Below are 27,746 nucleotides of genomic sequence, written 5' to 3' on the forward strand. Positions count from 1 at the left end.
TGACTGTGGTTGTTGAAAAAGGTGCTATAACCCCAAAGAGACTTCTTCTGTAGCCAAACGTCAATGACTGTTGTTTTAGGGAAATGAAAAATGACTTGCGCTGGATGGGGAAGAATTCCATAAACACCGGAGGGGAATCTATATAGATTACACCAGAACCTGGAACAGTAGCTCCGGACAGAGGAAGAACATCATGAGCGTGCACCCTACGCTGCAAATGTTGAGTAGATTTAACAGTCATCAGTTAAAGAAGCCATATCGCGAGTGTGCGCTCTTCATTGGACGCTTTAGTTGGTTAATGGAGTCATGAGGCGAAGAAATTGAATTAAAACAACAGTATTCATTCACCATGCGCCCCTGGGTGGGATCGAACCACCAGCCTTCCGGTTAACAGCCGAACGCGCTAGCCAATTGCGTCACAGAGGCATGCTGATTGGTTAACGACACACTCGTCCAGTTCAACAGGCAAACCAAACATTACATTTTTTTAGTGTGGCCAACACTAATAAAATATTGCAGAAACATTGTGCGGCTTCCATAGTGTAGAGGTTATCACGTCGGCTTCACACGCTGAAGGTCCTCAGTTCGATCCTGAGTGGAACCATCAGTATAACGTTAGGAAATAATAATCGTAAGAGAAAAAGAAATGGAATGGAATTAATAACTTGTAATGTATCTTATCTAGATGACAACTAGACTAGAACAAGTAGACATCTGGAAACTACACACAGACAACCAACCAATCATAGTAATAGTTATCTCACGGTTCCTGGAAAGGAAAAAATGTAGTCAATAAGACTTGGTTCATTACATTGGAATAGAGCGCAATGGCAAGCCTGGCTAGCTCAGTCGGTAGAGCATGAGACTCTTAATCTCAGGGTCGGGGGTTCGAGCCCCCCGTTGGGCGTCACATATTTGCAAATAATTGCAGATGAAAGTTAGAAGTTGGGAGACGATCGTTAGTATTTTGTAATCATTTCAGAATAATTCTGTAGCGGATTGTAGTTTCCATAGTGTAGTGGTTATCACGTCGGCCTAACACGCTGAAGGTCCTCAGTTCAATCCTGGGTGGAAACAGGACAATGTATTTGTAGAAAGACTATCAAAGAAGCACATTTTGTTTTTTTGAAAAAGCCAAGCATTCATGTTTCTTGTTAAAAATGAAATCTACAATATGACAATGTGAAGATATTCGCAATGCTGTATCCGGAGGAAGTCAACAGAAAGGGGGAAATCAATGATGACTGTGGTTGTTGAAAAAGGTGCTATAACCCCAAAGAGACTTCTTCTGTAGCCAAACGTCAATGACTGTTGTTTTAGGGAAATGAAAAATGACTTGCGCTGGATGGGGAAGAATTCCATAAACACCGGAGGGGAATCTATATAGATTACACCAGAACCTGGAACAGTAGCTCCGGACAGAGGAAGAACATCATGAGCGTGCACCCTACGCTGCAAATGTTGAGTAGATTTAACAGTCATCAGTTAAAGAAGCCATATCGCGAGTGTGCGCTCTTCATTGGACGCTTTAGTTGGTTAATGGAGTCATGAGGCGAAGAAATTGAATTAAAACAACAGTATTCATTCACCATGCGCCCCTGGGTGGGATCGAACCACCAGCCTTCCGGTTAACAGCCGAACGCGCTAGCCAATTGCGTCACAGAGGCATGCTGATTGGTTAACGACACACTCGTCCAGTTCAACAGGCAAACCAAACATTACATTTTTTTAGTGTGGCCAACACTAATAAAATATTGCAGAAACATTGTGCGGCTTCCATAGTGTAGAGGTTATCACGTCGGCTTCACACGCTGAAGGTCCTCAGTTCGATCCTGAGTGGAACCATCAGTATAACGTTAGGAAATAATAATCGTAAGAGAAAAAGAAATGGAATGGAATTAATAACTTGTAATGTATCTTATCTAGATGACAACTAGACTAGAACAAGTAGACATCTGGAAACTACACACAGACAACCAACCAATCATAGTAATAGTTATCTCACGGTTCCTGGAAAGGAAAAAATGTAGTCAATAAGACTTGGTTCATTACATTGGAATAGAGCGCAATGGCAAGCCTGGCTAGCTCAGTCGGTAGAGCATGAGACTCTTAATCTCAGGGTCGGGGGTTCGAGCCCCCCGTTGGGCGTCACATATTTGCAAATAATTGCAGATGAAAGTTAGAAGTTGGGAGACGATCGTTAGTATTTTGTAATCATTTCAGAATAATTCTGTAGCGGATTGTAGTTTCCATAGTGTAGTGGTTATCACGTCGGCCTAACACGCTGAAGGTCCTCAGTTCAATCCTGGGTGGAAACAGGACAATGTATTTGTAGAAAGACTATCAAAGAAGCACATTTTGTTTTTTTGAAAAAAGCCAAGCATTCATGTTTCTTGTTAAAAATGAAATCTACAATATGACAATGTGAAGATATTCGCAATGCTGTATCCGGAGGAAGTCAACAGAAAGGGGGAAATCAATGATGACTGTGGTTGTTGAAAAAGGTGCTATAACCCCGAAGTCAATGACTGTTGTTTTAGGGAAATGAAAAATGACTTGCGCTGGATGGGGAAGAATTCCATAAACACCGGAGGGGAATCTATATAGATTACACCAGAACCTGGAACAGTAGCTCCGGACAGAGGAAGAACATCATGAGCGTGCACCCTACGCTGCAAATGTTGAGTAGATTTAACAGTCATCAGTTAAAGAAGCCATATCGCGAGTGTGCGCTCTTCATTGGACGCTTTAGTTGGTTAATGGAGTCATGAGGCGAAGAAATTGAATTAAAACAACAGTAGTCATTCACCATGCGCCCCTGGGTGAGATCGAACCACCAGCCTTCCGGTTAACAGCCGAACGCGCTAGCCAATTGCGCCACAGAGGCATGCTGATTGGTTAACGACACACTCGTCCAGTTCAACAGGCAAACCAAACATTACATTTTTTTAGTGTGGCCAACACTAATAAAATATTGCAGAAACATTGTGGGGCTTCCATAGTGTAGAGGTTATCACGTCGGCTTCACACGCTGAAGATCTTCAGTTCGATCCTGAGTGGAAGCATCAGTATAACGTTAGGAAATAATAATCGTAAGAGAAAAAGAAATGGAATGGAATTAATAACTTGTAATGTATCTTATCTAGATGACAACTAGACTAGAACAAGTAGACATCTGGAAACTACACACAGACAACCAACCAATCATAGTAATAGTTATCTCACGGTTCCTGGAAAGGAAAAAATGTAGTCAATAAGACTTGGTTCATTACATTGGAATAGAGCGCAATGGCAAGCCTGGCTAGCTCAGTCGGTAGAGCATGAGACTCTTAATCTCAGGGTCGGGGGTTCGAGCCCCCTGTTGGGCGTCACATATTTGCAAATAATTGCAGATGAAAGTTAGAAGTTGGGAGACGATCGTTAGTATTTTGTAATCATTTCAGAATAATTCTGTAGCGGATTGTAGTTTCCATAGTGTAGTGATTATCACGTCGGCCTAACTCGCTGAAGGTCCTCAGTTCAATCCTGGGTGGAAACAGGACAATGTATTTGTAGAAAGACTATCAAAGAAGCACATTTTGTTTTTTTTGAAAAAGCCAAGCATTCATGTTTCTTGTTAAAAATGAAACCTACAATATGACAATGTGAAGATATTCGCAATGCTGTATCCGGAGGAAGTCAACAGAAAGGGGGAAATCAATGATGACTGTGGTTGTTGAAAAAGGTGCTATAACCCCGAAGAGACTTCTTCTGTAGCCAAACGTCAATGACTGTTGTTTTAGGGAAATGAAAAATGACTTGCGCTGGATGGGGAAGAATTCCATAAACACCGGAGGGGAATCTATATAGATTACACCAGAACCTGGAACAGTAGCTCCGGACAGAGGAAGAACATCATGAGCGTGCACCCTACGCTGCAAATGTTGAGTAGATTTAACAGTCATCAGTTAAAGAAGCCATATCGCGAGTGTGCGCTCTTCATTGGACGCTTTAGTTGGTTAATGGAGTCATGAGGCGAAGAAATTGAATTAAAACAACAATATTCATTCACCATGCGCCCCTGGGTGGGATCGAACCACCAGCCTTCCGGTTAACAGCCGAACGCGCTAGCCAATTGCGCCACAGAGGCATGCTGATTGGTTAACGACACACTCGTCCAGTTCAACAGGCAAACCAAACATTACATTTTTTTAGTGTGGCCAACACTAATAAAATATTGCAGAAACATTGTGGGGCTTCCATAGTGTAGAGGTTATCACGTCGGCTTCACACGCTGAAGGTCCTCAGTTCGATCCTGAGTGGAAGCATCAATATAACGTTAGGAAATAATAATCGTAAGAGAAAAAGAAATGGAATGGAATTAATAACTTGTAATGTATCTTATCTAGATGACAACTAGACTAGAACAAGTAGACATCTGGAAACTACACACAGACAACCAACCAATCATAGTAATAGTTATCTCACGGTTCGGAAAGGAAAAAATGTAGTCAATAAGACTTGGTTCATTACATTGGAATAGAGCGCAATGGCAAGCCTGGCTAGCTCAGTCGGTAGAGCATGAGACTCTTAATCTCAGGGTCGGGGGTTCGAGCCCCCCGTTGGGCGTCACATATTTGCAAATAATTGCAGATGAAAGTTAGAAGTTGGGAGACGATCGTTAGTATTTTGTAATCATTTCAGAATAATTCTGTAGCGGATTGTAGTTTCCATAGTGTAGTGGTTATCACGTCGGCCTAACACGCTGAAGGTCCTCAGTTCGATCCTGGGTGGAAACAGGACAATGTATTTGTAGAAAGACTATCAAAGAAGCACATTTTGTTTTTTTGAAAAAGCCAAGCATTCATGTTTCTTGTTAAATATGAAATCTACAATATGACAATGTGAAGATATTCGCAATGCTGTATCCGGAGGAAGTCAACAGAAAGGGGGAAATCAATGATGACTGTGGTTGTTGAAAAAGGTGCTATAACCCCGAAGAGACTTCTTCTGTAGCCAAACGTCAATGACTGTTGTTTTAGGGAAATGAAAAATGACTTGCGCTGGATGGGGAAGAATTCCATAAACACCGGAGGGGAATCTATATAGATTACACCAGAACCTGGAACAGTAGCTCCGGACAGAGGGAGAACATCATGAGCGTGCACCCTACGCTGCAAATGTTGAGTAGATTTAACAGTCATCAGTTAAAGAAGCCATATCGCGAGTGTGCGCTCTTCATTGGACGCTTTAGTTGGTTAATGGAGTCATGAGGCGAAGAAATTGAATTAAAACAACAGTATTCATTCACCATGCGCCCCTGGGTGGGATCGAACCACCAGCCTTCCGGTTAACAGCCGAACGCGCTAGCCAATTGCGCCACAGAGGCATGCTGATTGGTTAACGACACACTCGTCCAGTTCAACAGGCAAACCAAACATTACATTTTTTTAGTGTGGCCAACACTAATAAAATATTGCAGAAACATTGTGCGGCTTCCATAGTGTAGAGGTTATCACGTCGGCTTCACACGCTGAAGGTCCTCAGTTCGATCCTGAGTGGAAGCATCAGTATAACGTTAGGAAATAATAATCGTAAGAGAAAAAGAAATGGAATGGAATTAATAACTTGTAATGTATCTTATCTAGATGACAACTAGACTAGAACAAGTAGACATCTGGAAACTACACACAGACAACCAACCAATCATAGTAATAGTTATCTCACGGTTCCTGGAAAGGAAAAAATGTAGTCAATAAGACTTGGTTCATTACATTGGAATAGAGCGCAATGGCAAGCCTGGCTAGCTCAGTCGGTAGAGCATGAGACTCTTAATCTCAGGGTCGGGGGTTCGAGCCCCCTGTTGGGCGTCACATATTTGCAAATAATTGCAGATGAAAGTTAGAAGTTGGGAGACGATCGTTAGTATTTTGTAATCATTTCAGAATAATTCTGTAGCGGATTGTAGTTTCCATAGTGTAGTGGTTATCACGTCGGCCTAACACGCTGAAGGTCCTCAGTTCGATCCTGGGTGGAAACAGGACAATGTATTTGTAGAAAGACTATCAAAGAAGCACATTTTGTTTTTTTGAAAAAGCCAAGCATTCATGTTTCTTGTTAAATATGAAATCTACAATATGACAATGTGAAGATATTCGCAATGCTGTATCCGGAGGAAGTCAACAGAAAGGGGGAAATCAATGATGACTGTGGTTGTTGAAAAAGGTGCTATAACCCCGAAGAGACTTCTTCTGTAGCCAAACGTCAATGACTGTTGTTTTAGGGAAATGAAAAATGACTTGCGCTGGATGGGGAAGAATTCCATAAACACCGGAGGGGAATCTATATAGATTACACCAGAACCTGGAACAATAGCTCCGGACAGAGGAAGAACATCATGAGCGTGCACCCTACGCTGCAAATGTTGAGTAGATTTAACAGTCATCAGTTAAAGAAGCCATATCGCGAGTGTGCGCTCTTCATTGGACGCTTTAGTTGGTTAATGGAGTCATGAGGCGAAGAAATTGAATTAAAACAACAGTATTCATTCACCATGCGCCCCTGGGTGGGATCGAACCACCAGCCTTCCGGTTAACAGCCGAACGCGCTAGCCAATTGCGCCACAGAGGCATGCTGATTGGTTAACGACACACTCGTCCAGTTCAACAGGCAAACCAAACATTACATTTTTTTAGTGTGGCCAACACTAATAAAATATTGCAGAAACATTGTGGGGCTTCCATAGTGTAGAGGTTATCACGTCGGCTTCACACGCTGAAGGTCCTCAGTTCGATCCTGAGTGGAATCATCAGTATAACGTTAGGAAATAATAATCGTAAGAGAAAAAGAAATGGAATGGAATTAATAACTTGTAATGTATCTTATCTAGATGACAACTAGACTAGAACAAGTAGACATCTGGAAACTACACACAGACAACCAACCAATCATAGTAATAGTTATCTCACGGTTCCTGGAAAGGAAAAAATGTAGTCAATAAGACTTGGTTCATTACATTGGAATAGAGCGCAATGGCAAGCCTGGCTAGCTCAGTCGGTAGAGCATGAGACTCTTAATCTCAGGGTCGGGGGTTCGAGCCCCCCGTTGGGCGTCACATATTTGCAAATAATTGCAGATGAAAGTTAGAAGTTGGGAGACGATCGTTAGTATTTTGTAATCATTTCAGAATAATTCTGTAGCGGATTGTAGTTTCCATAGTGTAGTGGTTATCACGTCGGCCTAACACGCTGAAGGTCCTCAGTTCAATCCTGGGTGGAAACAGGACAATGTATTTGTAGAAAGACTATCAAAGAAGCACATTTTGTTTTTTTGAAAAAGCCAAGCATTCATGTTTCTTGTTAAAAATGAAATCTACAATATGACAATGTGAAGATATTCGCAATGCTGTATCCGGAGGAAGTCAACAGAAAGGGGGAAATCAATGATGACTGTGGTTGTTGAAAAAGGTGCTATAACCCCGAAGAGACTTCTTCTGTAGCCAAACGTCAATGACTGTTGTTTTAGGGAAATGAAAAATGACTTGCGCTGGATGGGGAAGAATTCCATAAACACCGGAGGGGAATCTATATAGATTACACCAGAACCTGGAACAGTAGCTCCGGACAGAGGAAGAACATCATGAGCGTGCACCCTACGCTGCAAATGTTGAGTAGATTTAACAGTCATCAGTTAAAGAAGCCATATCGCGAGTGTGCGCTCTTCATTGGACGCTTTAGTTGGTTAATGGAGTCATGAGGCGAAGAAATTGAATTAAAACAACAGTATTCATTCACCATGCGCCCCTGGGTGGGATCGAACCACCAGCCTTCCGGTTTTTTTTTTTTATATTTAAACGATTTATTGTCACAATTAAAATTTAAATTTCTTTACAGATACTTGGGGCATTTACGAGATTTGTGACATAAGTGACTTGCTGTGGCCAAGGAGAGACATTACAAACAGAAAAAGAAAACATTTCGAGACGGAAATGAAAGAGGACAAATGATTTTAGTAAAAAATGTGGAATTTAACAATAAGACATCTGGGGGTGATCCAAGAAATAATAGTTGTAATGAGAGAACAATGTTGTATAAAGGTAAGAAGAAATCTGTTGAGAATTTTGAGAGGGAATATTTATGGATTAGAAGGTGACATCTGGGGAGAATTTTTTGAATGAAGGAGGCTTGACCAGAGAGACTGTATTTCATTGATGGCTGGGGTGAGGTTTTGGCTGCGGGCGGTCCAGACGGTGATGATGTAGGATTGGATGAGGGCCAGTATTTTCTCTTTATTGGGGCCATTTCCAATGTCTCCATTTATTGTTGATTTGAGTGGTTTTTGACATCCAAGTTTCGTTAGTTGAATTCGAAGCCATAAACTGATGTGGACTTTCTCAGAACAGAGTAACATAAGATGGTCGTCAGTTTCTTGGTCGCCATTGCATAGAGGACATTGGTCATTTCTAGAAAGTCTGAGGCTTGTGAGGCGCATTTTGGTAGGGAGCTGATTATGGTTGAAATCCCAGACCAGTTCAGCGTTTCTTCCTTTCATTTTGGCCACCCAACACCAGATGGAAGCCCAGTCGAGGTCTGGTTTCACAACTTCGGTTCTCCCTGGTTGCCCAAGGTTAGCGATCAGGTGATTGTAGGTGGCGCGGTGATTGGATACGGTTGACGATGTGAAGATGCCAGCTTTAAGTAGATCGGTGATGGTTGAAAGTGCGGTGGTGAAGTATGGATGTGATGAATGGGTTGCATTAAATCTGGGCTGGGTGATTTGTTGAAGGAGATTCTTGAGGTGTGGACCCAACCAATAAACGGCTGCAGCTCTCTCAATAGCCTCGGGATGGATTAAAGATTTAAAGATTTGACGGGTGAAAAGGGATTGGAAGAATTGAAAAAGTAAGGTGACTCCAAGTCCACCTTGGAGTCGGGGGCGGATCAAAACATTTAGGGGTGGGTGCTCTCTTCTTTGTGCCCAAAGAAATTTGTTGCATTTTTGTTGGAGGAGAAGGGCTTGGGTTTTGTTGCAAGGGAGTACATGAGCTATATGAACAAGTTGTGATAAGACATGTTGTTTGATGAATAGGGCGCGACCATAAAAAGTGAAATGACGGTGTGTGTTTGTGATAAGAATATTTTGTATGATGTTGTACTGTCTTTGCCAATTGTCTCTTACTGTTGTTTTTATTTCAGAATAAAAAGTAATTCCAAGAATTTTCAAATTGTCTACTTGAGTTATCCAATCATGTGGCCAAGTACGTTTAGGACGAGTTTGATTGAAATTGCTTCTACGTGGGATCGAACTCCTAACCTCAGGAATCCCAGCCGACGCCGCTACCGTCTGCGCTACTACGGCCTGTGAATATTGATTTAAGGTCCAAGTGCCTAGACCAAGTAATTTTGTCTTCCCCTTGTTAATACGTGCATTTGTCCAGGCACAAAATTCCAGAATAATCTCGCATGCACGACGTACATCTTTCATTGATGAGACAAAAACTACTAGATCATCTACATATGCACGAACTTTGATGCGTTTTCCGTAGTGTTCAATTCCGTCAATACCCCTAGACAAGCAAACTAAAAGCGGTTCAATATAGAGGGCAAACAGATGGACTGACAGAGGGCACCCCTGTCGCACGGATTGTGCATTGTCCACAGTACCGACTATGTCATTACCGTTCAATGGGCATAGTTCAGTTATACTGTACAGCGTTTTCAACCAATCAACAAAGAGGGGGGGATAGCCCATGGCTGTCATTACTTCCCACAGAACGTCTCGATTGACAAGGTCATATGCTTTCTCTAAATCGTACGCGAGAATGGCGGCCGGTTTGAGAGAAGATACCTCTTTTGATTTACGACCTGTATTATCAATGACATCTCGGATTAAACACAAGCTGTCAAAGATATAGCGGCCGGGTACACCACCTTTTTGATGTGAGTCTAGAGAGTTTTGAAGAGATTTTCTCAGACGAAAAGCCAATACTGACGCGATTATTTTATAATCGGTATTTAACAAAGAGATTGGTCGGTAATCGGTTATTTTACTCGGTGATGGGATTTTTGGGACTAATCTTATAGCTGCCCTTCCCTGCGACGGCTGGAGTTTTCTTTTTTCGAGGACGCAATTCATCATTTCCAGAAAATGAACACCAATAACATCCCAAAATTTTATATAAAACTCAAAAGGAATGCCATCTGTACCCGGGGCCTTGTTCTTTTTAGTTGCCTTAAGGGCGATGCTAATTTCATCTACTGTGAACGGATCTACAAGAAAGTTGCCACTCTCCGGGATCGAACCTAGTACTCCTCGATTCAACGCTTGAGCGTTTAACGACTGAGCTACCACTGATACACCCGAATCGTTTTTAGTGGGTTTTGTACGGGTAAGTGCACCTCTAATCCCTTCTAGAAATTTTCCAGCTAATTGGGTATTGGGGGAGGGCTGGTTCTGAAAAATTCTACTAAAGTGTTCAATTATTTCTTGATTAATCTGCTCAGGTTGGGTAATTTTACAGTTATCATTAGTTTTGAGCTGAGTGATCAGAGACTTCTGGAAATTGCTCGTTGACTTGTTCATATGAAAGGTAGATGGCTCTTCTTCGGCTATACTTTGAACGCGTGAATGTATTGCAAATCCCCTCAATGCTTCTCGCTCCCAGGCTAGAAACTCACGTTTCAACTCCATGTAACGCGCACGATTGAAATTTACATTGTTCACGGTTTCTTTTAGTTGATGTTGGAGCAATTTCCTTTTGACTCTCTGATCACAGATTCTCTTTTTACAATAGTTCATTGATAATCGCCTGAGGCTAGGTTTGAAAATAATCTCCCACCAATGATCTACGTTTTCAATACGGGATGGGTGTTGAGACATTTCTTCAATAAAGACATGCACCAAGTTTATATATTCTTCTTCCTCAAGAATTGATGAGTTAAGTTTCCATAAATTCCTTGACTTGTTCCTCACTGCACTAGGAGGGGTGGTGCTGTTTATATACCCTACGATTGGTCTGTGATCCCCGAGTGGTAAGTCGTGCAAATGGATATCAGAAAATTTTACGTGATGGTGGCAATAAATTCGGTCCAATCTAGCCTGGCTAGCCGCACAATTGTACGTCCAACAAGGTTCATTTTTCCGAATTTCTCTCCAGACATCTGTTAATGAAAGGGCTTTTACTAAATCTCGGAGGGGTTCTAGTAATGCTAGTCTAATTTTAGGTGGTGTTGTCTTGCTACTTTTACGGTCATCGATCTCGTCAACGGCATTAAAATCTCCCAATATAATTGCTGGTGCCTTATACTGGGCAACATAAGCCGGAATAGTTTGCCGGAGGAAAGAATCTCTATAACTTTTATTTTGGTCACCAGATGGGGCGTAAATACACACGAAAGCAAGACCCTTTACTTCCATGGCTATCAGCCTCCCCTCCGGTTCAAACAATATGTTTTTGGCGCTCAGCCCGTGTCGTACTAGGATGGCTGTCCCATGTTGTCTAGGACCGAGATTTGTGTGCATCTGGTAATGTTTAGTAAATACGGTGCTAGAGTGAAATACTACTTCTTGCAAACATATAATATCAAGTTTATTATGTAAAAAGAAATTGAGTATTATTTGAAGTTTGTCAGGTGACGATATTCTGTTGATATTATATGTCGCGATGTTAGTCATGATTAATATTTAAATTTGGGTTTAGAGGGTTGGGTTTTGTTATCGTGGGCTTTTTTCCTTCTAACGGCCTCCATTGCTTTGAGAGTTTTATCTTCTATGGGGGTTGATGGAGTGCCGAGGGGGACGCCTAAGGACTCCTGAGTCTCACTCACATGACTAGCCTCCTGGCTATCAAGTGGCCGTTGTCCTGGCTGAATACTCCCACCAGAAAAAGAAATATCTTCATCAAGATTTGAAATCGAAACCACCTCGGTTGCATCCATCTCTTCAACCACCTCGTTATCCATCTGATCTATCGTGGATGGAATAGATGGTACTCCAGGTGAGATTGGAGCGGGTGGAACATCGTTCCCCCCAGAGAGGGCGGGAAAAGAATTACTGTCCACACCCGGTATCGAAACTGGAACCTCTCGAGTAGGATACCCGAGTTCAACCAACTGAGCTACACCAGATACAATTTCCTCAGCTACCTCGCCCGAGCCAGAGGAAGAGGCAGTACGACTCCTCTTTTTTGATTGTTTTTGGTGGTCACGGAATTCTCTCGTATGTTTAATTTTCTTTTTCTTGACCGATTTTGACGCAACAGACGAACCTACACAGTTAGTGTCTTCAGCGTCAGAATCGGTGTCAGAAGAAGATTCAGTTCCATCGGGTTTTGAAATTGGATCTTCTGGAGCTCCATCAAGAACGACCACAGTCGACGTCGTTGGCCTCTGGGCTAACTCAGGGAATGAATCAGCGTCAACAGTTGGAGCAATTGGCATTTGCCCGCCAACAATCGGTTCTGTCTCCTGGGGCTTCCTAGCAGTTGTCCTAACTGGCCCACGATTTGTTAGTAATACACTACTATAGCTACGTGTTCCAATGGGGCCTTTTGAAATGGTGCTGGGGTTGGTTAAACTACGGGGTTGCTTGGGGCAATTAGCTAAGACATGGGTGGGAGAATCACACATGCGGCATGTGTGCATTTGCCCTGCATAAGACACCATCATTGGTTCCTTGTAGCTTCCAAAGGTGATATAAGACGGGATGCTCTTGTGGATTTCCATATCCACGTTGACAATTCCAGTCTTTATCCCGTTCCACCTTGGGAGCGATCTATCCTGATACGTGTCCCAAAAAATCCGAGAAATCACTCCATACTCACGCAATCTCTTGTTTAGCAGGCTTAGGTCATCATCGAATTTGAAATGTTGAATTCTAACGCGTACAAGGTTAACTGACCTATCTCTCACTCTAATTTTGACCTCCTTGCCACTAATGACTACTGATTCTTTAGCACTAAATTTATTCAAAAATTCAATATGGTCATTGACGGTCTTGAACCCAATTCGGAAAACGCAAATAGCTCGTCCTGGTAGGCGAGAAACTGCATCAAAGATGCTATCAGATTCATTACTGTCGTGCTCGAAACATTCGTAGAACTCATGCCTGGTCACTTCAGTATTACCAAAAGAGATTTCGGCAGTACGTGGCCAGACGTCTGGGGATTCCGATCCCATTTTACCCACAATAACAGGGGCAAAAGGACGGGGAGAAAAATGCAAAAAGAGGGAACAAAACCAAAATGGCGCTCAACAAACAACAAGGGAAACAGGACACACAAGCAACAATACAACAAAAGAGAAACAAAACAAGAACAAATAGTTTTTTGACTCACAGCAAGATGTCACACTTGGGAGCTCAGTTAGACACGTCTAGTCACAGCCGAACGCGCTAGCCAATTGCGCCACAGAGGCATGCTGATTGGTTAACGACACACTCGTCCAGTTCAACAGGCAAACCAAACATTACATTTTTTTAGTGTGGCCAACACTAATAAAATATTGCAGAAACATTGTGGGGCTTCCATAGTGTAGAGGTTATCACGTCGGCTTCACACGCTGAAGATCCTCAGTTCGATCCTGAGTGGAAGCATCAGTATAACGTTAGGAAATAATAATCGTAAGAGAAAAAGAAATGGAATGGAATTAATAACTTGTAATGTATCTTATCTAGATGACAACTAGACTAGAACAAGTAGACATCTGGAAACTACACACAGACAACCAACCAATCATAGTAATAGTTATCTCACGGTTCCTGGAAAGGAAAAAATGTAGTCAATAAGACTTGGTTCATTACATTGGAATAGAGCGCAATGGCAAGCCTGGCTAGCTCAGTCGGTAGAGCATGAGACTCTTAATCTCAGGGTCGGGGGTTCGAGCCCCCCGTTGGGCGTCACATATTTGCAAATAATTGCAGATGAAAGTTAGAAGTTGGGAGACGATCGTTAGTATTTTGTAATCATTTCAGAATAATTCTGTAGCGGATTGTAGTTTCCATAGTGTAGTGGTTATCACGTCGGCCTAACACGCTGAAGGTCCTCAGTTCAATCCTGGGTGGAAACAGGAACCCAGGTAGCATTGGATGTCATTGGGATGTCTATTTGATATTCCCATGTCATTTTGATGTTCCTGTCAATTAGTTGACATGAATTTGATATGAATTTGTTATAAATTATTTGACATCCCATGTATGATACGAAATGGATATGTATGTGACATTACATTTGTTAATGAAAAATTCTAATCTATTTTCTGATATTTTTTAATGTATTATTTACTGTACAAAAATTGACATCAATTTTTGTATATGCAAATCACGTGAATTTGATATTCAGTAATTTTACGTAAATTAAAAACATGCGAAAATAATGTGTAAAATTTGACATCATATTTAAAATATCATAACGACATGTTATTGATGTAACGTTTTCCGATACAATTTTTTGAAATAAAAAATTGACATGAAATTGATATATTAATATTGACATCATATTTCAAATAAGAAAATGACTTGCTATTGACATTCTTTTTTAAATATCATTTTTCGAATAAAAAATGGACACGTACTTTAAGTGTAAAATTCGATATCATTTTTAAAATATCATAACGACATGTTATTGATGTAACGTTTTCCGATACAAATTCTTGAAATGCAAAATTGACATGAAATTGATATATTAATATTGACATCATATTTCAAATAAGAAAATGACTTGCTATTGACATTCTTTTTTAAATATCATTTTTCGAATAAAAAATGGACACGTACTTTAAGTGTAAAATTCGATATCATTTTAAAAATATCATAACGACATGTTATTGATGTAACGTTTTCCGATACAAATTCTTGAAATGCAAAATTGACATGAAATTGATATATTAATATTGACATCATATTCCAAATACTTGCTATTGACATGCTTTTCGTTATATCATTTTTCGAATAAAAAATGGACACGTAATTTACAAATTTATGTTCACATCGTTTTTCTTTTACAATTTATGCTATGAAACGGACATTTAAATGATGTACTATTTTCTATATAATACATTTTCAAATAGAAAATGGACATCTTAATAAATAAATTAATGCTGTTTAACATCCTTTTTGAAATATGAAACGCACACATTAATCTTCCACTGCTTTTACCAATAACATATATTTTTTTGCCCAAATAAAATTGAAAGGATAGATCACATGAAACTGACGTGCAGTGAACCAAAATTGTGTATTAATCAAAAGTATTTGCAAACTACTTGTCAAGTAGATCAATTTTCATTTATACATATCACATTTTCCAACTTGAAATATTTTCAAGCATGCATCCCTTTCCTTTTATTAAAATTATATCGATTTCTGAAAACGTAAGTATTCTATCGTATAATATTAAGTTTAAGTACTAGTTTTTTCGACCAACACGCCCGCTACCCTCTAACTCTTATTTTCTATAGTAACAAAGACTATAAAACTTTCTAAGTCCTTACGTACAGGTTCAAATGTAATTCATAAATATATAACATTTAAATAAGTCAATTGGTCAAGTGGTTAGTGAGCTGAGCTCGGAAGTCAAAGGTTGAAGGTTCTATACAGGCCCATGTCGTATCTTTTATTAGTCTTCTATACAACCCCGAACGTTTCGTATTGCGATACGATACAAATTTTTCGGGTTTGGGAACCCCAGATCTGGTTTAGCGAGAATTTAGGGCGTTTATAGTTGTTAAGTTTTTTAACAGTGATATCTAATTCATGCATTTTTATTGATATCAATGTCATGCGGTTTAATTGACATCCATTTAAGGCAGTGTTTTGTATATCTTTGTTATAAACATAATTAGACGTGGTTTCAATGTCATACGGAGAAAAAATATTCAAACGTCATTTTCATGTGACAAAATTGATGTTATTTTTTCATGTCCAAACGAACTTCGTTGGCGCGACAACATTGATATCCAAACGATATTACTCTTTTCATTCTTTTTTTGTCTAAAAGTTGATGTCAAAAGTATTTCAACAGTACATCAAAACGACATGAAAATTGTTACCTGGGAAAATGTATTTGTAGAAAGACTATCAAAGAAGCACATTTTGTTTTTTTGAAAAAGCCAAGCATTCATGTTTCTTGTTAAAAATGAAATCTACAATATGACAATGTGAAGATATTCGCAATGCTGTATCCGGAGGAAGTCAACAGAAAGGGGGAAATCAATGATGACTGTGGTTGTTGAAAAAGGTGCTATAACCCCGAAGAGACTTCTTCTGTAGCCAAACGTCAATGACTGTTGTTTTAGGGAAATGAAAAATGACTTGCGCTGGATGGGGAAGAATTCCATAAACACCGGAGGGGAATCTATATAGATTACACCAGAACCTGGAACAGTAGCTCCGGACAGAGGAAGAACATCATGAGCGTGCACCCTACGCTGCAAATGTTGAGTAGATTTAACAGTCATCAGTTAAAGAAGCCATATCGCGAGTGTGCGCTCTTCATTGGACGCTTTAGTTGGTTAATGGAGTCATTAGGCGTGAAGCGCCGAAATCCGTTAAACGTTGATCTGGCAACCCCGAGCCATTTTCCGCTTTCTTTATCGCCTTCCCTCTCTTTAGCCCTCCTTTTTCCTCTGACTTCTTCGTCTGCTCTATAGCGTGGTGGACCTGTCAGAGTCCGGAACGACACATTTTCTTTGTTTAAAGTTCTTTCATTGTCCTCAGAGTTATATACTCTTCTGATTATCAGTGTCTCCTCTTCTTACATTGTCCAGGTATACATTGTTATAAGTTGTATTTGTGCCCCATACTAAATTATCGATCTGTGCACAGTCGCCACCTTGGCTCTAAGATTATTCGCCATTCTCTGGCCCTCCACGTGATAATCTGTCCAGCAGTCTGATTTTGGGTAATATTCGCTTATGTCTATCAAATGTATCTGGCCCTAATTTATGTTTCATTCCCATCAGGTCTGATTGTGTCTATCTGACTCTTTGCAATCCTTGCGAGTCACTCTCTTCTCAATTTTGTGTGTGCAATCCCAGGTATTGTCCGTTATCAATTTCATTATTCCCCCACACACTAATCCCCCTATCTTTTCCCCAGAAGCCACACGTTGTCTCTGAATACAATATTCATTCATCCATCAGCCTACAGTCAGGCTACGAGAAATTTAATTCAAGGGTTCCATCAAGGGAACATTTGGTCCTTCGAACCGGAGTGTGAGTCACCTCCGATATCTCCTTCTGGATCTCCAGTAACTCAAAATCCAACCAGCCGAGTCCTCTCCAGCTGACTGCCGTCTCAATTTCAAATTTCAGCCAGTCGAGCCCTCTTACTGGCAGCTATATTCAGACGAGTTTCGTCGTACATCTCCCTTCTTCGTCTTCGTCAGAGCTCCACATCAACCTCAAGACCGTCTTCACCATGGCCACAAAGATCAAGCCAGGAGAAGATGCTGATTATGACGAAGACTACGCCGTTGAGCTGGCAAATATGAAGGCGAAGAGGAAAACCCTGCGTCGTCAGATCACGGTGTCAAACACACAGGTCGAGACTCTGACTAATTCCAGAGGCTCACGGGGAGCCATTCAAGGTTTACTACTCCATCTCAACGACTTAATACTCCGAGCCTCACAGCTTCAGACCGACATCTCTACCATGGAAGATGACGAGGAAGAAGCCGAAAGACAAGACGCCAATCACTTGGGTTATGTCACGCGTGTTGGTGAGCTGTCTGCCAACGCTCAAAATTATATCAGGAGTAGAGATGGAGATGCAGCGTCCATTGTTGGACCGAACGTCGTTCCGGATCAAGACCCACCTCTACCTCCCGTTTCTCCATCTGAAATTCTCCGGCGAGAGCAAGCTCGTCAAGAGGAAATTGCAGCCACTCGACTGAGAGCTGAGAGAGCCCGAGAGCAAGCTGTGAGGACCCGCCAGCAAGCAGATCAAGCATGGGAGGAAGCGGACGCAGCACAAGCTGCCCTTAGGCTACTCGGCGTCGAACCTCCCGGAGGATCGATACCACCAGATGATGACCATTTCACTTCCATCAGTCAACAGATCAACAACACCACTCCGCTAGCGAAGACATTGTTGGATCAACAACGTCAGAAGAATCTCGATAGCACTCAAGAAACTCCTGACACCTGGATCGATCTGTATAGTGCTGGCCGTCTACCTCCTGTTATCACTGCTCGTAGTACACGCTCATCAGTATCGGCGGAATTGGAACCTTTCGACGGAAAGGCTTTGGAGTGGTTTTCCTGGATCGATTTGTTTCGAGCATTGGTGCACGATACCCCCAAGTCTCCCGGAGAGAAGCTGGCCCTTTTAAAGAGATTTCTCCGAGGAGACTGCTTGGACCTGGTATACGGACTAGGAGGTGGTGAAGCAGCCTACATCGAGGCCCTTGTTCGGCTGAAGCAGACATGTGGCCGCCGAGACGTCATGAGAGCAGCACATCACCAAGCCATCCAGAAGTTGGAGACGAAGCAAGATCCAGCATCATTCAAGAGGTTCGCCGAACGTATCCGCACCCATTTATTCGACCTTAGCCGAATTGGAGAGACGGGGACGACGGATTTGATTGAGAAGATTTGTCTCAAATTACATCTAAACGACCGGTTGGCCTGGAATGAAGACAGACGGGGACGGATCGAAGATCGAAGCTTGAACACCTTCGGAATGTGGAAAAGAAAGGACACAGACTATCGGATTGTGAAGATTTCAAATTACTCTCCGTCGGGGAGCGCCTTACCTTCTGCATGCGCCATCGTCTTTGCTTCAGTTGTTTCTCAACCAAACATTCAGTTTACGAATGTGACAGGCGAAAGCCGTGTAAACACTCTGGTTGCGGTTATTACCATCACCCGCTGTTACACCATGCTGCCAAAGAAAAACTGCCGACAGAAACAGAAGAAAAGGCTCGACCTACAACCGCAAGAATCGGAGCCCCTCGACAAGTCACCATGGGTATGCTGCGTCTTCCAGTGATGGCCGACGACGGAAGTTGGGTGTTAGCCAATATCTTCTTCGACGAAGGTAGCGATTCAACTCTAATGCGAAGTGCCTTCGCCACGGCCCTGAAACTCCGCGGCCCACGTCAGATCTTAGCTGTGGACGGAGCTGGCGGAATAATCAACCGCTATCCATCGACCAGGGTCCAGTTTCGAGTTCGAGCGGCGGAAGGCAATATCTTCTCTCTAGAAGGATCTACCATGAAAACTGTAGCCAGCCCTACACCCATCACCGACTGGAACAAGGAGAAGTCTCATTGGTCTCATCTTAAAAACCTTCCGCTCGGCGAAACAGGAGGAAAGGTCGACGTCTTGATCGGGCTAGATCATGCACACCTGCTGGCCGTCCGAGATTCAAGAGTTGGTGAAGAAAAGGAACCTATCGCCTCCAAGACCGCCTTCGGATGGGTCGTGAGAGGAGTCGTCAATGGACGAGTAAATTCGGCTTCCGCCCGTAGCTGCAAGATTTCCGGATTTACTTCCTTAGCCAACCTCGCTACTGAAATGCGCCGATTCTGCGACACAGAAGATTATGGAACGGAGCATCAAGTCGGCTGCCTGTCGCCCGAGAATAAACGCGCTCTCGCGATTGTCCAAGAGAAAACCAGGAGATTGGAAGTCGGATACGAAGTGCCGATCATATGGCGAGAAGGAGAACCCGACTTGACCAACAATCGTCCGATGGCCGAAAATAGATTCCGTAGCATGTTGAATCGATTCAAACGTCAGCCAGAATTCGAAGAGGATTACCGAGCAGCTGTCCGGAAATACTTCGACAAAGGTTACGCTTCCCGTGTTCCTGATCCAGCTACCGCAAAATACTTCCTAGCCCATCATGGAGTTTACAAAGGAAAGAAGCTACGTGTGGTCTACGACGCCGCTGCCCCGTTCAAGGGAAAATGTCTCAACGATTCGATAATCAGTGGCCCAGCTCTTCAACCATCTTTGGCGGCCGTCATTACTCTTTTCCGAGAGGGAGCCGTTGCCTGGGCGTCCGATATCGAAGCCATGTACAGCCGCTTCCGGCTTTCCATCGAAGACCGGGATTACTTCTGTTTCCTATGGCAGGAGAAAGACGACATCGAACCAATTGTTTGTCGGATGGACCGACTTCCTTTCGGAGCCAGCTGCTCCCCTTTCGTGGCCATTTATGGAGTGCGCCGCATCCTGAAGGACACCGGAGCACCAGACAAGGTGGTTCGTGCCGTCGAGGAGAAAATGTATGTAGATGACTATTTAGGATCCGCAACATCCGTTACTGAAGCAGTTGAAGAAGCCGTCACAGTCAAAAACTCCTTGTCCGCTGCTGATCTCAATCTTCAAAGATGGATCTCAAATTCGCCGGAATTTTTACTGGAGGTGTCGAAGACCGATCGGCCGGTAACAGCCACACCTTCCGCTCATCCGCTCACCAGTGAGAGCACAGAAAAGGTTCTTGGCGTCGTCTGGGACACCAATTCTGACACTTTAGGATTCCTAGTAGCCAAATCATCCGACGCAGCCCTAACTCGCGTCAGTCTGGTCAGCAAGGTAGCCGGTGTGTTCGACCCGCTTGGAACGGCTTCGCCGTTGATCGTCAAGGCCAAGATTCGTCTAAGAGCATTGGGTCTCAAGGGACTCGACTGGAGCGACGAAATTACCGGTGACGACGAGATTTGGTGGCGTAGCTGGTTCATCGCTTTGGAACAACTTAACACATTGAAGATGCCACGATGCTTATTTCCGGAAGAAGCCCAAATCATCGACGCCGAACTTCATACCTTCTGTGATGCTTCGGAAGAGGCCTATGCTGCAGTGATTTATCTTCGCGTCCAATACTCCGACGGTCACGTTTTGGTTCGACAGGTACGAGCAGCGAACAAGCTCGCGCCGATGAAGACGATTTCCATTCCCAAACTCGAGCTCAACGCAGCCCTGTTGGGCGCTTGCCTCCTACGGACCGTTCACTCAACCCTCAAATCGAAAATCAAGAGACGGAAGCTTTGGACAGATAGCAGCACCGTCCGAAACTGGATTCGGGCCACGGCGGCCTATTATCAAATATTCGTCAGTAACCGGATAGGCGAGATCCAGACAATCACCCAGCCTGAAGAATGGCGATTTATTCCGGGAAAATTAAATCCAGCGGATCTGGCCACCCGCTCCTCCCTGGACGAACAGCCCATCCCACCCGTTTGGTTGAATGGGCCGGACTTTTTACTTCAGTCTGAAGACCATTGGCCACCCGATCTACCGTGGATGGCGGTAAAGGAGGAAATCCGCCCGAGTCGCTCCTATACTGCTGTGGTGGAGAAATCTGCTGACCGGTGGAAAGAAATCCACATTGGCCCCGAAGATGTTCCAGCGCTCTCCAAATTGGATGAAAAATATCTGGAGCTGGTCCGGTTGTGCCAATCTGAAGTTTATGAAGAGGAACTACACCGATTCAAAAAGGGCAAACAGCTTCACTCTACATCCAGTTTGCTGGCTTTGGCCCCTATTTTAGGTTCTGATTGTGTGTTGCGACTCGGAGGGCGAGCTGGACGCGCGAAGTTACCTTACGACCAGCTGCATCCCCCCCTTCTTCCTGGAAGCCATCCGTTCACCGAAATGATCATCCGGGCTTTCCACGAACATCTCCAACACGTTGGAACGGACGTTCTGCTCAGTTACATCCGTTAGCATTTTTGGATTACCAGCGGAAGAGAAGCGGTGAAAAGAGTCCGTCGCAACTGTACCATTTGTCGGCGCAATCGGGCCAAGCCAGGCGAACAATTGATGGGAGACCTTCCCGATTCACGGCTCGATTCCGGCTCTCTCCCGTTTACTCGTACTGCCGTCGACTTATTTGGGCCATTTGAGGTTGGCCTTGCCCGAAACCGAACGACTAAGCGTTGGGGCGTGTTGTTTACCTGCATGGTCACCCGCGCCGTATTCCTGGAGCTCGTCCCGTCGCTCTCAACAAGCGATTTTCTGTTGGCCCTACGAAAATTCATTTCTATCTACAGAAAGCCCGAGGTAATTCATTCTGATAATGGAACCAATTTTGTCGGTGCCGAAAGAGAGCTGCGGGAAGCCGTCGAAGAAATGTACGCGTCCCAGGCGATCCCAGATTTTATGAAAAGGGTCAGCATCAAATGGACCTTCCAACCGCCTCGGACACCTCATTTTGGAGGCGCCCACGAATCGCTTGTCCGTTCCACCAAGAAGGCGCTATACAACGCCTTGGAGCAAGAAAAGAACAGCTTCCGTCACCCTACGGAAGATTTGCTCAGAACATTATTGTATGAAGTAGCCGGACTGCTGAATACCCGACCGTTGACTTATGCCAGTTCCGATCCGGCGGATTTCCGTCCGTTAACGCCGAACGATTTTCTAAATCGGCCGCCAACAGCATATCCACCAGCCGGATCATTTGATGACGCCTCCCCTCGAGAACACTATCGCTATCTTCAACGAGTTCTGAATCTCTTCTGGGATATGTGGAAAACGGTGTATCTGCAGTCGTTGGCATCCCGAAAGAAATGGAAGGTGAAACGGCCGAACCTGGAGGTGGGCGATATCGTCCTCGAAATCAACAAGGGATTTGGACGTGGTGAATGGAGCATCGGCCACGTCGCAAAGGTCTACCCAGGTGCAGATGGATGTGTCCGAGCCGTCGACGTTCAACTCCCAACGGGAATCTTCCGCCGTGGGATTACAGAATTATGCCTGTTGGAATCCATCTCGTCCGTCAAAACGGACTCGGGGGAGGATGAAGCGCCGAGATCCGTTAAACGTTGATCTGGCAACCCCGAGCCATTTTCCGCTTTCTTTATCGCCTTCCCTCTCTTTAGCCCTCCTTTTTCCTCTGACTTCTTCGTCTGCTCTATAGCGTGGTGGACCTGTCAGTGTCCGGAACGACACATTTTCTTTGTTTAAAGTTCTTTCATTGTCCTCAGAGTTATATACTCTTCTGATTATCAGTGTCTCCTCTTCTTACATTGTCCAGGTATACATTGTTATAAGTTGTATTTGTGCCCCATACTAAATTATCGATCTGTGCACAGTCGCCACCTTGGCTCTAAGATTATTCGCCATTCTCTGGCCCTCCACGTGATAATCTGTCCAGCAGTCTGATTTTGGGTAATATTCGCTTATGTCTATCAAATGTATCTGGCCCTAATTTATGTTTCATTCCCATCAGGTCTGATTGTGTCTATCTGACTCTTTGCAATCCTTGCGAGTCACTCTCTTCTCAATTTTGTGTGTGCAATCCCAGGTATTGTCCGTTATCAATTTCATTATTCCCCCACACACTAATCCCCCTATCTTTTCCCCAGAAGCCACACGTTGTCTCTGAATACAATATTCATTCATCCATCAGCCTACAGTCAGGCTACGAGAAATTTAATTCAAGGGTTCCACCAAGGGAACAAGGCGAAGAAATTGAATTAAAACAACAGTATTCATTCACCATGCGCCCCTGGGTGGGATCGAACCACCAGCCTTCCGGTTAACAGCCGAACGCGCTAGCCAATTGCGCCACAGAGGCATGCTGATTGGTTAACGACACACTCGTCCAGTTCAACAGGCAAACCAAACATTACATTTTTTTAGTGTGGCCAACACTAATAAAATATTGCAGAAACATTGTGGGGCTTCCATAGTGTAGAGGTTATCACGTCGGCTTCACACGCTGAAGGTCCTCAGTTCGATCCTGAGTGGAAGCATCAGTATAACGTTAGGAAATAATAATCGTAAGAGAAAAAGAAATGGAATGGAATTAATAACTTGTAATGTATCTTATCTAGATGACAACTAGACTAGAACAAGTAGACATCTGGAAACTACACACAGACAACCAACCAATCATAGTAATAGTTATCTCACGGTTCCTGTAAAGGAAAAAATGTAGTCAATAAGACTTGGTTCATTACATTGGAATAGAGCGCAATGGCAAGCCTGGCTAGCTCAGTCGGTAGAGCATGAGACTCTTAATCTCAGGGTCGGGGGTTCGAGCCCCCCGTTGGGCCTCACATATTTGCAAATAATTGCAGATGAAAGTTAGAAGTTGGGAGACGATCGTTAGTATTTTGTAATCATTTCAGAATAATTCTGTAGCGGATTGTAGTTTCCATAGTGTAGTGGTTATCACGTCGGCCTAACACGCTGAAGGTGCTCAGTTCAATCCTGGGTGGAAACAGGACAATGTATTTGTAGAAAGACTATCAAAGAAGCACATTTTGTTTTTTTGAAAAAGCCAAGCATTCATGTTTCTTGTTAAAAATGAAATCTACAATATGACAATGTGAAGATATTCGCAATGCTGTATCCGGAGGAAGTCAACAGAAAGGGGGAAATCAATGATGACTGTGGTTGTTGAAAAAGGTGCTATAACCCCGAAGAGACTTCTTCTGTAGCCAAACGTCAATGACTGTTGTTTTAGGGAAATGAAAAATGACTTGCGCTGGATGGGGAAGAATTCCATAAACACCGGAGGGGAATCTATATAGATTACACCAGAACCTGGAACAGTAGCTCCGGACAGAGGAAGAACATCATGAGCGTGCACCCTACGCTGCAAATGTTGAGTAGATTTAACAGTCATCAGTTAAAGAAGCCATATCGCGAGTGTGCGCTCTTCATTGGACGCTTAAGTTGGTTAATGGAGTCATGAGGCGAAGAAATTGAATTAAAACAACAGTATTCATTCACCATGCGCCCCTGGGTGGGATCGAACCACCAGCCTTCCGGTTAACAGCCGAACGCGCTAGCCAATTGCGCCACAGAGGCATGCTGATTGGTTAACGACACACTCGTCCAGTTCAACAGGCAAACCAAACATTACATTTTTTTAGTGTGGCCAACACTAATAAAATATTGCAGAAACATTGTGGGGTTTCCATAGTGTAGAGGTTATCACGTCGGCTTCACACGCTGAAGGTCCTCAGTTCGATCCTGAGTGGAAGCATCAGTATAACGTTAGGAAATAATAATCGTAAGAGAAAAAGAAATGGAATGGAATTAATAACTTGTAATGTATCTTATCTAGATGACAACTAGATTAGAACAAGTAGACATCTGGAAACTACACACAGACAACCAACCAATCATAGTAATAGTTATCTCACGGTTCCTGGAAAGGAAAAAATGTAGTCAATAAGACTTGGTTCATTACATTGGAATAGAGCGCAATGGCAAGCCTGGCTAGCTCAGTCGGTAGAGCATGATACTCTTAATCTCAGGGTCGGGGGTTCGAGCCCCCCGTTGGGCGTCACATATTTGCAAATAATTGCAGATGAAAGTTAGAAGTTGGGAGACGATCGTTAGTATTTTGTAATCATTTCAGAATAATTCTGTAGCGGATTGTAGTTTCCATAGTGTAGTGGTTATCACGTCGGCCTAACACGCTGAAGGTCCTCAGTTCAATCCTGGGTGGAAACAGGAAAATGTATTTGTAGAAAGACTATCAAAGAAGCACATTTTGTTTTTTTGAAAAAGCCAAGCATTCATGTTTCTTGTTAAAAATGAAATCTACAATATGACAATGTGAAGATATTCGCAATGCTGTATCCGGAGGAAGTCAACAGAAAGGGGGAAATCAATGATGACTGTGGTTGTTGAAAAAGGTGCTATAACCCCGAAGAGACTTCTTCTGTAGCCAAACGTCAATGACTGTTGTTTTAGGGAAATGAAAAATGACTTGCGCTGGATGGGGAAGAATTCCATAAACACCGGAGGGGAATCTATATAGATTACACCAGAACCTGGAACAGTAGCTCCGGACAGAGGAAGAACATCATGAGCGTGCACCCTACGCTGCAAATGTTGAGTAGATTTAACAGTCATCAGTTAAAGAAGCCATATCGCGAGTGTGCGCTCTTCATTGGACGCTTAAGTTGGTTAATGGAGTCACGAGGCGAAGAAATTGAATTAAAACAACAGTATTCATTCACCATGCGCCCCTGGGTGGGATCGAACCACCAGCCTTCCGGTTAACAGCCGAACGCGCTAGCCAATTGCGCCACAGAGGCATGCTGATTGGTTAACGACACACTCGTCCAGTTCAACAGGCAAACCAAACATTACATTTTTTTAGTGTGGCCAACACTAATAAAATATTGCAGAAACATTGTGGGGCTTCCATAGTGTAGAGGTTATCACGTCAGCTTCACACGCTGAAGGTCCTCAGTTCGATCCTGAGTGGAAGCATCAGTATAACGTTAGGAAATAATAATCGTAAGAGAAAAAGAAATGGAATGGAATTAATAACTTGTAATGTATCTTATCTAGATGACAACTAGACTAGAACAAGTAGACATCTGGAAACTACACACAGACAACCAACCAATCATAGTAATAGTTATCTCACGGTTCCTGGAAAGGAAAAAATGTAGTCAATAAGACTTGGTTCATTACATTGGAATAGAGCGCAATGGCAAGCCTGGCTAGCTCAGTCGGTAGAGCATGAGACTCTTAATCTCAGGGTCGGGGGTTCGAGCCCCCCGTTGGGCGTCACATATTTGCAAATAATTGCAGATGAAAGTTAGAAGTTGGGAGACGATCGTTAGTATTTTGTAATCATTTCAGAATAATTCTGTAGCGGATTGTAGTTTCCATTGTGTAGTGGTTATCACGTCGGCCTAACACGCTGAAGGTCCTCGGTTCAATCCTGGGTGGAAACAGGACAATGTATTTGTAGAAAGACTATCAAAGAAGCACATTTTGTTTTTTTGAAAAAGCCAAGCATTCATGTTTCTTGTTAAAAATGAAATCTACAATATGACAATGTGAAGATATTCGCAATGCTGTATCCGGAGGAAGTCAACAGAAAGGGGGAAATCAATGATGACTGTGGTTGTTGAAAAAGGTGCTATAACCCCGAAGAGACTTCTTCTGTAGCCAAACGTCAATGACTGTTGTTTTAGGGAAATGAAAAATGACTTGCGCTGGATGGGGAAGAATTCCATAAACACCGGAGGGGAATCTATATAGATTACACCAGAACCTGGAACAGTAGCTCCGGACAGAGGAAGAACATCATGAGCGTGCACCCTACGCTGCAAATGTTGAGTAGATTTAACAGTCATCAGTTAAAGAAGCCATATCGCGAGTGTGCGCTCTTCATTGGACGCTTTAGTTGGTTAATGGAGTCATGAGGCGAAGAAATTGAATTAAAACACAATATTCATTCACCATGCGCCCCTGGGTGGGATCGAACCACCAGCCTTCCGGTTAACAGCCGAACGCGCTAGACAATTGCGCCACAGAGGCATGCTGATTGGTTAACGACACACTCGTCCAGTTCAACAGGCAAACCAAACATTACATTTTTTTAGTGTGGCCAACACTAATAAAATATTGCAGAAACATTGTGGGGCTTCCATAGTGTAGAGGTTATCACGTCGGCTTCACACGCTGAAGGTCCTCAGTTCGATCCTGAGTGGAAGCATCAGTATAACGTTAGGAAATAATAATCGTAAGAGAAAAAGAAATGGAATGGAATTAATAACTTGTAATGTATCTTATCTAGATGACAACTAGACTAGAACAAGTAGACATCTGGAAACTACACACAGACAACCAACCAATCATAGTAATAGTTATCTCACGGTTCCTGGAAAGGAAAAAATGTAGTCAATAAGACTTGGTTCATTACATTGGAATAGAGCGCAATGGCAAGCCTGGCTAGCTCAGTCGGTAGAGCATGAGACTCTTAATCTCAGGGTCGGGGGTTCGAGCCCCCCGTTGGGCGTCACATATTTGCAAATAATTGCAGATGAAAGTTAGAAGTTGGGA

General features: G+C 43.1%; 2 long non-coding RNA genes and 39 other non-coding genes across 41 annotated transcripts; 31 read left to right on the forward strand and 10 right to left on the reverse strand.

The window, feature by feature from the left end:
* Positions 1 to 352: 352 nt before the first annotated feature.
* On the reverse strand, positions 353 to 426 carry Trnan-guu. The gene has a single exon. It is a non-coding gene; the product is annotated as a tRNA-Asn (tRNA).
* A 104-nt stretch (positions 427 to 530) lies between these two features.
* Trnav-cac lies at positions 531 to 604 on the forward strand. The gene has a single exon. It is a non-coding gene; the product is annotated as a tRNA-Val (tRNA).
* A 230-nt stretch (positions 605 to 834) lies between these two features.
* Trnak-cuu lies at positions 835 to 907 on the forward strand. The gene has a single exon. It is a non-coding gene; the product is annotated as a tRNA-Lys (tRNA).
* A 97-nt stretch (positions 908 to 1,004) lies between these two features.
* Trnav-aac lies at positions 1,005 to 1,077 on the forward strand. Its single transcript has one exon. It is a non-coding gene; the product is annotated as a tRNA-Val (tRNA).
* A 516-nt stretch (positions 1,078 to 1,593) lies between these two features.
* Positions 1,594 to 1,667, reverse strand: Trnan-guu. Its single transcript has one exon. It is a non-coding gene; the product is annotated as a tRNA-Asn (tRNA).
* A 104-nt stretch (positions 1,668 to 1,771) lies between these two features.
* Positions 1,772 to 1,845, forward strand: Trnav-cac. Its single transcript has one exon. It is a non-coding gene; the product is annotated as a tRNA-Val (tRNA).
* A 230-nt stretch (positions 1,846 to 2,075) lies between these two features.
* Positions 2,076 to 2,148, forward strand: Trnak-cuu. The gene has a single exon. It is a non-coding gene; the product is annotated as a tRNA-Lys (tRNA).
* Positions 2,149 to 2,245: 97 nt separating this feature from the next.
* Trnav-aac lies at positions 2,246 to 2,318 on the forward strand. Its single transcript has one exon. It is a non-coding gene; the product is annotated as a tRNA-Val (tRNA).
* A 495-nt stretch (positions 2,319 to 2,813) lies between these two features.
* Trnan-guu lies at positions 2,814 to 2,887 on the reverse strand. Its single transcript has one exon. It is a non-coding gene; the product is annotated as a tRNA-Asn (tRNA).
* A 105-nt stretch (positions 2,888 to 2,992) lies between these two features.
* Trnav-cac lies at positions 2,993 to 3,065 on the forward strand. Its single transcript has one exon. It is a non-coding gene; the product is annotated as a tRNA-Val (tRNA).
* Positions 3,066 to 3,295: 230 nt separating this feature from the next.
* Trnak-cuu lies at positions 3,296 to 3,368 on the forward strand. The gene has a single exon. It is a non-coding gene; the product is annotated as a tRNA-Lys (tRNA).
* Positions 3,369 to 4,055: 687 nt separating this feature from the next.
* Positions 4,056 to 4,129, reverse strand: Trnan-guu. The gene has a single exon. It is a non-coding gene; the product is annotated as a tRNA-Asn (tRNA).
* A 105-nt stretch (positions 4,130 to 4,234) lies between these two features.
* On the forward strand, positions 4,235 to 4,307 carry Trnav-cac. Its single transcript has one exon. It is a non-coding gene; the product is annotated as a tRNA-Val (tRNA).
* Positions 4,308 to 4,535: 228 nt separating this feature from the next.
* Trnak-cuu lies at positions 4,536 to 4,608 on the forward strand. The gene has a single exon. It is a non-coding gene; the product is annotated as a tRNA-Lys (tRNA).
* A 97-nt stretch (positions 4,609 to 4,705) lies between these two features.
* On the forward strand, positions 4,706 to 4,778 carry Trnav-aac. The gene has a single exon. It is a non-coding gene; the product is annotated as a tRNA-Val (tRNA).
* Positions 4,779 to 5,294: 516 nt separating this feature from the next.
* Positions 5,295 to 5,368, reverse strand: Trnan-guu. Its single transcript has one exon. It is a non-coding gene; the product is annotated as a tRNA-Asn (tRNA).
* Positions 5,369 to 5,473: 105 nt separating this feature from the next.
* Positions 5,474 to 5,546, forward strand: Trnav-cac. Its single transcript has one exon. It is a non-coding gene; the product is annotated as a tRNA-Val (tRNA).
* Positions 5,547 to 5,776: 230 nt separating this feature from the next.
* Positions 5,777 to 5,849, forward strand: Trnak-cuu. The gene has a single exon. It is a non-coding gene; the product is annotated as a tRNA-Lys (tRNA).
* Positions 5,850 to 5,946: 97 nt separating this feature from the next.
* Trnav-aac lies at positions 5,947 to 6,019 on the forward strand. Its single transcript has one exon. It is a non-coding gene; the product is annotated as a tRNA-Val (tRNA).
* A 516-nt stretch (positions 6,020 to 6,535) lies between these two features.
* Positions 6,536 to 6,609, reverse strand: Trnan-guu. Its single transcript has one exon. It is a non-coding gene; the product is annotated as a tRNA-Asn (tRNA).
* Positions 6,610 to 6,714: 105 nt separating this feature from the next.
* Trnav-cac lies at positions 6,715 to 6,787 on the forward strand. The gene has a single exon. It is a non-coding gene; the product is annotated as a tRNA-Val (tRNA).
* Positions 6,788 to 7,017: 230 nt separating this feature from the next.
* Trnak-cuu lies at positions 7,018 to 7,090 on the forward strand. The gene has a single exon. It is a non-coding gene; the product is annotated as a tRNA-Lys (tRNA).
* A 97-nt stretch (positions 7,091 to 7,187) lies between these two features.
* On the forward strand, positions 7,188 to 7,260 carry Trnav-aac. The gene has a single exon. It is a non-coding gene; the product is annotated as a tRNA-Val (tRNA).
* A 6,236-nt stretch (positions 7,261 to 13,496) lies between these two features.
* On the forward strand, positions 13,497 to 13,569 carry Trnav-cac. Its single transcript has one exon. It is a non-coding gene; the product is annotated as a tRNA-Val (tRNA).
* Positions 13,570 to 13,799: 230 nt separating this feature from the next.
* Trnak-cuu lies at positions 13,800 to 13,872 on the forward strand. Its single transcript has one exon. It is a non-coding gene; the product is annotated as a tRNA-Lys (tRNA).
* Positions 13,873 to 13,969: 97 nt separating this feature from the next.
* Positions 13,970 to 14,042, forward strand: Trnav-aac. Its single transcript has one exon. It is a non-coding gene; the product is annotated as a tRNA-Val (tRNA).
* A 2,577-nt stretch (positions 14,043 to 16,619) lies between these two features.
* On the forward strand, positions 16,620 to 17,330 carry LOC124339070. Its single transcript, XR_006918003.1, has 4 exons — positions 16,620 to 16,739; positions 16,798 to 16,873; positions 16,935 to 17,009; positions 17,071 to 17,330. It is a non-coding gene; the product is annotated as an uncharacterized LOC124339070 (long non-coding RNA).
* A 5,533-nt stretch (positions 17,331 to 22,863) lies between these two features.
* On the forward strand, positions 22,864 to 23,370 carry LOC124340625. The gene is made up of 4 exons (XR_006918138.1): positions 22,864 to 22,956; positions 23,015 to 23,090; positions 23,152 to 23,226; positions 23,288 to 23,370. It is a non-coding gene; the product is annotated as an uncharacterized LOC124340625 (long non-coding RNA).
* Positions 23,371 to 23,425: 55 nt separating this feature from the next.
* Trnan-guu lies at positions 23,426 to 23,499 on the reverse strand. Its single transcript has one exon. It is a non-coding gene; the product is annotated as a tRNA-Asn (tRNA).
* Positions 23,500 to 23,604: 105 nt separating this feature from the next.
* Trnav-cac lies at positions 23,605 to 23,677 on the forward strand. The gene has a single exon. It is a non-coding gene; the product is annotated as a tRNA-Val (tRNA).
* Positions 23,678 to 23,907: 230 nt separating this feature from the next.
* On the forward strand, positions 23,908 to 23,980 carry Trnak-cuu. The gene has a single exon. It is a non-coding gene; the product is annotated as a tRNA-Lys (tRNA).
* Positions 23,981 to 24,077: 97 nt separating this feature from the next.
* On the forward strand, positions 24,078 to 24,150 carry Trnav-aac. Its single transcript has one exon. It is a non-coding gene; the product is annotated as a tRNA-Val (tRNA).
* A 516-nt stretch (positions 24,151 to 24,666) lies between these two features.
* Positions 24,667 to 24,740, reverse strand: Trnan-guu. Its single transcript has one exon. It is a non-coding gene; the product is annotated as a tRNA-Asn (tRNA).
* Positions 24,741 to 24,845: 105 nt separating this feature from the next.
* Trnav-cac lies at positions 24,846 to 24,918 on the forward strand. Its single transcript has one exon. It is a non-coding gene; the product is annotated as a tRNA-Val (tRNA).
* A 400-nt stretch (positions 24,919 to 25,318) lies between these two features.
* Trnav-aac lies at positions 25,319 to 25,391 on the forward strand. The gene has a single exon. It is a non-coding gene; the product is annotated as a tRNA-Val (tRNA).
* A 516-nt stretch (positions 25,392 to 25,907) lies between these two features.
* Trnan-guu lies at positions 25,908 to 25,981 on the reverse strand. The gene has a single exon. It is a non-coding gene; the product is annotated as a tRNA-Asn (tRNA).
* Positions 25,982 to 26,086: 105 nt separating this feature from the next.
* Trnav-cac lies at positions 26,087 to 26,159 on the forward strand. Its single transcript has one exon. It is a non-coding gene; the product is annotated as a tRNA-Val (tRNA).
* Positions 26,160 to 26,389: 230 nt separating this feature from the next.
* Trnak-cuu lies at positions 26,390 to 26,462 on the forward strand. Its single transcript has one exon. It is a non-coding gene; the product is annotated as a tRNA-Lys (tRNA).
* A 685-nt stretch (positions 26,463 to 27,147) lies between these two features.
* On the reverse strand, positions 27,148 to 27,221 carry Trnan-guu. Its single transcript has one exon. It is a non-coding gene; the product is annotated as a tRNA-Asn (tRNA).
* A 105-nt stretch (positions 27,222 to 27,326) lies between these two features.
* Trnav-cac lies at positions 27,327 to 27,399 on the forward strand. The gene has a single exon. It is a non-coding gene; the product is annotated as a tRNA-Val (tRNA).
* A 230-nt stretch (positions 27,400 to 27,629) lies between these two features.
* Trnak-cuu lies at positions 27,630 to 27,702 on the forward strand. The gene has a single exon. It is a non-coding gene; the product is annotated as a tRNA-Lys (tRNA).
* The last annotated feature ends 44 nt before the right edge of the window (positions 27,703 to 27,746 follow it).

The sequence above is a fragment of the Daphnia pulicaria genome, chromosome 1 (assembly GCF_021234035.1).
Source record: "Daphnia pulicaria isolate SC F1-1A chromosome 1, SC_F0-13Bv2, whole genome shotgun sequence".
Lineage (NCBI taxonomy): Eukaryota > Metazoa > Arthropoda > Branchiopoda > Diplostraca > Daphniidae > Daphnia > Daphnia pulicaria.